Source organism: Podarcis gaigeae, assembly GCF_964106915.1.
Source record: "Podarcis gaigeae genome assembly, chromosome: 6".
NCBI lineage: Eukaryota > Metazoa > Chordata > Lepidosauria > Squamata > Lacertidae > Podarcis > Podarcis gaigeae.
The window spans coordinates 1,058,562-1,067,083 of NC_139682.1; the positions used below are offsets into that span (position 1 = coordinate 1,058,562).

General features: G+C 47.9%; 1 pseudogene across 1 annotated transcript; it reads left to right on the forward strand.

The window, feature by feature from the left end:
• Positions 1-3,278: 3,278 nt before the first annotated feature.
• On the forward strand, positions 3,279-8,322 carry LOC310847207 (nigwaprin-b-like; annotated as a pseudogene). Its single transcript, XR_014568705.1, has 4 exons — positions 3,279-3,413; positions 5,938-6,071; positions 7,224-7,358; positions 8,163-8,322. The product of XR_014568705.1 is annotated as a nigwaprin-b-like (transcript).
• The last annotated feature ends 200 nt before the right edge of the window (positions 8,323-8,522 follow it).

Consider the following 8,522-nt stretch of genomic DNA (forward strand, 5'->3'; position numbering starts at 1 on the left):
GTCTCGCTGTTCTGGTGTGCTATAGTGTTCAGGTTTAGTCTTATTATAAATCATTGTAAGTTTTATTGTAAGTACTGCAACTGGATTTTTTTATGGACTGTGCCAGTCCTGAATGTATTGGATTTGTGACCATGATGCTCATTTGCCTTCAGAAGCAGTAAAGTAGTAGTAGTAGTAGTAATAGTAGTAACAACAACAACAACAACAACAACAACAACAACAACAACAATAATAATAATAATTTATTGTTTATACCCCGCCCATCTGGCTGGGTTTCCCCAGCCACTCTGGGCGGCTTACAACAGAATATTAAAATACAATAGTACAATTGTCTCTGGTCTATTTCCTGGGAACTCTGCATCATGTCTGAGTTTTCTCCTCCTCCACGCAGGTGCATCAATATGTAGGTTGTTATTTGGGCTTAGAATTACCGATACGCTTGCCTCTAATTATGTATCCAGAAGGCCTTTCAGTTGCAGTGAATGGTTTATCATTGAGGTGTATTGTAATGTCATTATTGCAGAGTAGAGTGTTAAAAAACGAACCCTAAATCCTTCCATATTGTTTTGCAGGTTGGTGATGGCATCTTTTGCTTCCTCTTCTTATACGGGTGCCTTAAGGAGTTGCATGGAAGTATTTGCAGATATTTGATCTGTCTCAGTGACACCTGGATGTTGTGACGAATGTAGAAATTGTCTTGCAGTTTCAGACGTTGCTGTTTTATCAGTATATTTGATGAATGTCTTTTAGCTAAATTGGCAATAATCTGGATGGTTTGTTGGCAGAGTCAAACCATCATTGTCTAGCTGAATTAGTGCATCGTTCCAGCTTTTCCAGCTGAAGCCATTGGTATTTTCTTTTTGTATAAGAACTAGTATGAAAGAGGCCTCCCAGCATTCTCACAGGCCCATATTAGATCAGCGTAAACAGTTGGGCCTGATGAACATTTACTGTTCTCAACCCTAATCCTGTGGAAAGCCATCTAATTAGATTTTAATTTGATCGTGACGTGTTTTTAGGAGGTCATTTAATTATTGTTTGATTTTATACCAACGTTATATATTTGATGTTAGCCACCCTGAGCCTGGCTTTGGCCGGGGAGGGCGGAATATAAATAAAAGTTATTATTATTATTATTATTATTATTATTATTATTATTAGTTAAGGCATGACTGCAGGGAGGGAGGGGTGAGGGAGGGGTGACATCATGGGGTGTGTCGTGTGCTGATTGGCTGAGGGTGAGGTGTGGCACCTAGAACATCCAAACCTCTTCACATACATTGTGCCTGTAATCTTGGCCATGGGGGTGGGACACCTGCAGCCCCCCTAATGCTGCCCCTCCCTCATGTTGACTGGGTCCTGCCTGGCAGATTTCTAAAAGATAGAACAAGAGAGGAAGAGAGCAGCGGAATAAATTTGCTCTTCTAACACAGTAGATTGTGTAGGCTACTTATTTAGACATTCATCAGAGTGCCCTTACCGAAAAGTCTGTGTGTGTCAACTTTGCATTTAGAAACCTGGCTCAAGCATTCTCTGTGTGCTAAGCTCAACGTCTGCTTATGTCACAAATTCCTAACTGCTTTCGCCACGATTATGTATTAATCTTGCAGATCTGTGTCCTCATAGTCTTGCGTTCCTCCTGGATTTCCCCTATATTTAATCAGAAGATGCTTTATTTGCTATGTGAATACGTGCATATTATTCTGGTCCTACAAGAGCTGCCGCCCATTGGGTCAATATCTTCATCAAACCAAGGTCTAGTTCCTGATCCTCCACCACCAGTTCAGACCCCATGAATTCATGTGTGACTCCTGGTCCTCTGAAGGTCAGGGAGGGGGGATTGGGGGCAGCATCTGCTTGGGTGACAAGGCCCATCTAAGGGTCTGGGCTTGTTTTGCAGTCTCCCCTTTTCCCCCACCCCAGTTAGGCAATTAAAAGAAACACGCTGAATAATAATAATAATAATAATAATAATAATTTATTTATACCCCACCCATCTGGCTGGGTTTCCCCAGCCACTCTGGGCAGCTTCCAGCAAAATATTAAAATACAATAATCCATCAAATATTAAAAGCTTTCCTAAACAGGGCTGCCTTCAGATGTCTTCTAAACGTCAGATAGTTGTTTGTTTCCTTGACATCTGGTGGGAGGGCTTTCCACAGCGCAGGAGCCACCATCGAGAAGGCCCTCTGCCTGGTCCCCTGTAACTTTGCTTCTTGCAATGAAGGAACTGCCAGAAGGCCCTCGGCTGAATTGATGGTTTCCATGGCTGGTTAGCAACCAACAGGCATCTGGGATGAGTGACCTGCATTGTTAAACTACGGCATTCATTCCCAGAAGAAGTAATGATGGCCACTAACTTGGATGGCTTTGGAAGAGGGTTAGACAAAGGATGCTGGACTAGATGGGCCACTGGCCTGCTCTAGAAGCTCTTAGGTTCTTCTGGGGCCTCCAGAGGCAGCCTGTCCAGAGGTTCTTGGGGACATCTGACTGCTTTGAGAATAGCATGCTGAACTAGATGGGTCACTGGTCTGATCCTGCTGCCAGGCTCTTCTGATGCTTTCTCTTCTGTCCTAGGGTAACTTGGACTCCAGAGTGGATGAGCCCCTCCGTGAGACTCCTCACCTTGAACAGGCACCGCAGCCAACTTCTCTCTGGCTTCCATGGGAGTAGAAGACTGTACAGTGGCCTGAAACCCTAGGCTCACCCAATAAAAATGATATGTGTTCCCCATGAACCTTGGTTTCCGCCATCAGGTTACTGGGGAGACAAAGGAGAGGTTACTGATCTGCTGTGAATGTATAGCAGTGTGTAAACGGGATGGCCTGTGGGTCTCTGGGGAAACTGGTTCAACTGGAAGGACTTACCTTTGGAGAAGAGGTAGAGCTGTTGCAACCCACTCTGGAGGCCACTCACCTACAAAGGGACAGAGTTCCTGCTAAGCAAGGAGCCTTTGGGTGCAATGAAGGAGAGGTGACTCATTTATCCTTGCAGGTTTATTAGCTTAACATCTGGTTTTAGGAAAAACTCTTTATCCTTGCAGGAGGAGATGCTCACTTGCTCCTACTCTGAGAATTGCATCCTGCACACCTCTGGGCAAATTTGGGGAGGGTGTGGGGTGCACACATAGGGGGGAGCAGTTCTGTTGCACAAGTGTAACTCTTATGCCATCCCGGTGATGAAAGCCAACTGTCACCTTTGTTGCTGAAGTTTCCTCTTGCCCAACCAAGGGCTGTGCTCACCTCTCTCTCTAACTGAGGGTATAAATCTGGGCCGAGATCAGCCACAGCACCCAGACTCTTCTGCTAGCTGCATCAGGAACAGCACCATGAAAGCCAGGCTCTTCCTCGTCTTCTTCCTCATGGGCCTCCTCACCATCTGTGTTGAGCTGCCGTCTGCAGCTGGACAACAAGGTAAGGGCAGAATCCCAGTTCCAGCCAGGCTTCCTCCTCCTCTGGCGGTGTTGCACAGCCTTCCTCTGAAGCTGCTCCAACCTGTCTCCACCCTTCTTAGGGGAAGTCTGTCCCATTGTTGAATAACTCTTACCATCAGAAAGCTCTTCCTATGCCTTGGCCAAAGGCCTGGTCGAACAACTCTGTCTTGCAGGCCCTGCAGAAAGATGTCAAGTCCCGCAGGGCCCTAGTCTCTTGTGACAGAGCGTTCCACCAGATCGGGGCCACAGATGAAAAAGCCCTGGCTCTGTTTGAGGCCACCCTAACCTGCCTGTGGCCCGGGACCTCCTAGATGTTTTTGTTTGAAGACCGTAAGGTCCTCCGTGGGACATACTAGAAAAGGTGGTCCCGTAGGTACGAGGGTCCTAGGCCGTGAAGGGTTTAAAGGTTAAAACCAGCACCTTAAACCTGACCCTGTACTCCACCGGGAGCCAGTGCAGCTGGTAGAGCACCGGGTGAATGCGATCCCGCATCGAAGACCCCGTAAGGAGTGAGAATCTCATTTCTTGTCATTTGAATCTGGAGCAGCAGCAGCAAACCAGCTTCCTTCAACTTCCATGTGACGGCCCTCCAGATATTTGACGATGGTCCACATGTCACCCCTCAGTCTTCTCTTCTCCAGGCGAAGCCTACCCAGCTCCCTCAACTGTTTCTCACAAGGCTTGGTTTCCAGCCCCTGGGTATGTTTAGCCTGGGGAAGAGAAGCCCCACAGTTGACCTGATAGCCATCTTCTGAAATCCAAAGAAGATGGAGCAAGCTTGTTTTCTGCTGCTCCAGAGGTGGGGACCTGAAGCAATGGGTTCAAATGGCCAGAAAGGAGATTCCGACTCAATATTAGGGAGAACTTTTTGGTGGTCAGAGCTGTTTGACATTTTAGGGGTGCCAGCACATCTCTTAGGCTGGCCACTGAGGACTGTGTTGGTGTCTTTGTGATAGATAGTTTCTTTTTTTTATATAAATATTTATTAAGGTTTTTTTTATAAAAGAAATGCACAGATAATAAACAACATTAGTTATATCATAACAAAATTTCATAACTTCTTTGGACTTCCTCACGTCTCCTGCTCCCACTTACATCGTTGAGAAGTTTTTTCAAGCAAATTATCATCTTGTTTACAATCTTATATCCACTCATTTAAATATAATCTAACAATTCTCCAAAAGGTTTATGTTTTCCTTAATCTCACTTATCATCAAATTCCAGTCTAATTTAGTGGTGGCCAATTATTTATGAGGGACGCAGGTGGCGCTGTGGGTAAAAGCCTCAGCGCCTAGGGCTTGCCGATCGAAAGGTCGGCGGTTCGAATCCCTGCGGCGGGGTGCGCTCCCGTCGTTTGGTCCCAGCGCCTGCCAACCTAGCAGTTCGAAAGCACCCCTGGGTGCAAGTAGATAAATAGGTACCGCTTACTAGCGGGAAGGTAAACGGCGTTTCCATGTGCGGCTCTGGCTCTTCTTAACATTCAACCAAATTACAATATTTTTGTAAATAAATCTTAAATTTCTTCCAATCTTCTTCAATCCTTTCTTCTCCCAGGTCTCGGATTCTGCCAGTCATCTCCGCCAATTGCATATAGTCCATCAGCTGCATCTGCCACTCTTCCAGTGTGGGTAGATCTTGAGTTTTCCAGTTCTTAGCGATGAGTATCCTTGCTGCCGTTGTTGCATACATAAAAAATGTTCGGTCCTTCTTTAACACCTTCTGGCCGACAATACCCAGGAGGAAGGCCTCTGGTTTCTTAGGGAAGGTATACTTAAATATATAGTTTAGTGATAGATAGTTTCATCTTCCCATAGGATCTGGTTGAGAAGAAGGTGGAAAGGCTCACAGCATTAGCCCTCCAGGAGATACTGAACCGTGGGGCGCAGGTGGCACTGTGGTCTAAACCACTGAGCCTAGGGCTTAGAATCATAGAACAGAATAGAATCATAGAGTTGGAAGAGACCACAAGGGCCATCGAGTCTAACCCCCTGCCAAGCAGGAAACACCATTGGCTTGCTGATCAAAAGGTCAGTGGTTTGAATCCCCGCGACGGGGTGAGCTCCCGTTGCTCAGTCCCTGCTCCTGCCAACCTAGCAGTTCGAAAGCACGTCAAAGTGCAAGTAGATAAATAGGTACCGCTCCGGCGGGAAGGTAAACAGTGTTTCCGTGTGCTGCTCTGGTTCACCAGAAGCGGCTTAGTCATGCTGGCCACATGACCCGGAAGCTGTACGCCGGCTCCCTCGGCCAATAAAGCGAGATGAGCGGTGCAACCCCAGAGTCATTTGCGACTGGACATGACTGTCAGGGGTCCTCTCTCTCTAGATGCTGAACCCCCATGAGGTCTTGGGATGGGGGTCTGAGTGGGGCTGCCCTGGATTCTCACAGAGGCTTGTGCTTGTTCTGGCCTGAGATCTGTATGGACTCTCAGCTCATGGGCTTCATTGCTTGTGGAAAAGAAAACTTCCACAGCATTGTGGTGTGGGAGTCATCTTTCTCTCCTGCAGTGCGTCCTGGACAGTGTCCTCCGATCAAAGGCCCTGGCACATGTGCAATTTCCTGTCAGAGTGATGAGTTTGCGGCCCTGGGAGCAAGTGTTGTAGTACTGGCTGTGGATTTGCATGCAAAAGAGTCGTTGAAGGTGAGAGAAGCCAGCAGCTGCCAAGCCCATTGCTCTCTCCAGGAGAGCAGTAGCAGGAAGACACTCAGACGCAGGAGCGTGGCCTGTTGGAAGGGAGCAGGGACTCCTCTCATTGGCCACGGGTGATGGAAGGCGGGAGGTTTCTTTCTCACAAAATGATTGGCTGGTATAGCAGCGGCGTATTTGGCCTCCTATCACGGGTTCTCCATGGTCTAGAAAGTTCCTTTTCAAAGAAAGCGTTACAGTAGAAGACACGCCCCAGCTGGCATTGTTAGAATCTGGATAAAATCCAGCCCACCGGGGAACAGAGCCCCCTGAGCAAAATGCAGGCCAGGCTTGTATTTCTGTCCACCACCACTTGCGTCGAGGCCCCCACCCCCCATACCACTCAATCTTCTTGCGGTTCCTGCATTGCTCATTTGGGGATTAGATGACCTTTGGAGTCCCCTGTAACTCTACAATTTTATCGTACCTTATTACACCAATAAATCATAGAAACATTCCGTTTCTCCACAAAGATTATCCGTTGTCTGCCCTCTTGAAAACATTTATTAGCTCAATCATGCATACAGTATTCCATACCTTTATATTTTAATCTTCCAAAGTCCAAATTCTCATTTCCACCCCATGGATGATGGCCCAGGGGTTGTACCCCTGTTCACTTCACTTACCAACTTGCCCCTACCCAACCCCCCATCCTCTTACCCAACTGCCCTCCCCTGATATTTCACCAAACCTTACACCTTGCGCCGTGACACCTCACCATTACCTGTCCAGAGCTCACTAGACCCCCCCCCCATACGTTCCTTAGGCCCCACTGCCCTATTCTTAGAAGCATTCCGGCAGGTCCTGCTTGCGCTGTTGGCCCAGCTGCATCTCTTTCCTCCAGCCCCTCCCATCTCGCTTGCCAGCACTGCTGTCATGGCCCAGCAGCTCTCAGAAGTTATCACACTGTAGTTCACAGCATTACCTGTTGGCAGCCAAGCAAAGTGCTACGTGATGACAACCTTGCCTTTTTATTCTATATCAAGATACAGCATCCTTTCAAAGTGCTGTGTGGAGTTTCCATTTTCATTCCACTGCTTGCTACCCGTTGAAAACCAAATCCCCTGTAGAGCATCCCAGTATGGGTGTCACCTTTTTCTCTTCCAGTGCATCCTGGACGGTGTCCCCGGCGCACTGGACCTGGGCTCTGCGCAGAATTCTGTCAGGGTGATGCCTCTTGCTCAGCTGGGGAGAAGTGTTGCAGCAATGGCTGTGGCCACCAATGCATGAGAGCCATTAAAGGTAAGAGAAGCCAGCGGGTGCCAAGCCCATCACTCACAGCAAGGCCCCCAGAAGAGCTGTGGCAGGAAGGGAGTTAGGCCAGGAGCTTGATGTGTTAGAAGGGAGAGGCAACTCCTCTCCTTGGGTAAGGAGGATGGAAGGTGGAAGTGATTATTCTCCTCCAAATGATTAGATCAGCGGTTCCCAAAGGTTTTGAGTCGTGGAGCACTTCTCAGGAGAGAAGTTTTTTATGGAGCACAGTTGCCTCCCTGATGCCAAAGGCACATATTTATTTATTTTTATTTCCAGTCTCTTTGCGGAGCCCTCGGAGATGCTTCACGGGGCACCAAGCGCTCCGTGGAGCCCAGTTTAGGAACCGCTGAGTTAGATGGTATAGCAGCTGCACACTTTGCCCCCTCTCTTGGCTTCCGCAAGGGCCAGCGGCTTGTTGTTTTATTTAAATTCTTTAAATGAAAGCTGGGGAGATGAGCTAATGGTGATGATGAGCACCAGGTGGCCTCCGAAGCACGGCTAATTAGAGTGCTGATAAAGCTCGTGTCTGTGTCCACAATTGCTTGGCTATAATCCGCCGCACAATACAGCACAATGATTTTGTGTTGTTGGTTTCCATGGCTGGTTAGGAACCAACAGACATCTGGGATGAGTGACCTGCATTGTTAAACAATGGCATTTGTTCCCAGAATAAGTAATGATGGCCACCAACTTGGATGGCTTTGGAAGAGGGTTTGGAAGCATGCTGGGCCAGATGGGTCACTGGTCTGATCCTGCTGTCAGGCTCTTCTGACGCTTTCTCTTCTGTCCTAGGGTAACTTGGACTCCAGAGTGGATGAGCCCCTCCGTGAGACTCCTCACCTTGAACAGGCACCGCAGCCGACTTCTCTCTGGCTTCCATGGGAGTAGAAGACTGTACAGTGGCCTGAAACCCTAGGCTCACCCAATAAAAATGATATGAGTTTCCCATGAACCTTGGTCTCCGCCATCAAGTTACTGGGGAGACAAAGGAGAGGTTACTGGTCTGCTGTGAATGTATAGCAGTGTGTAAACGGGATGGCCTGCTGGTCTCTGGGGAAACTGGTTCACCTGAACGGAGAAGCCATGCTGGTTCTGCTCCACCAAGCTTGTTCTTCTATAGGCTTATAGAATCATAGAATCATAGAGTTGGAA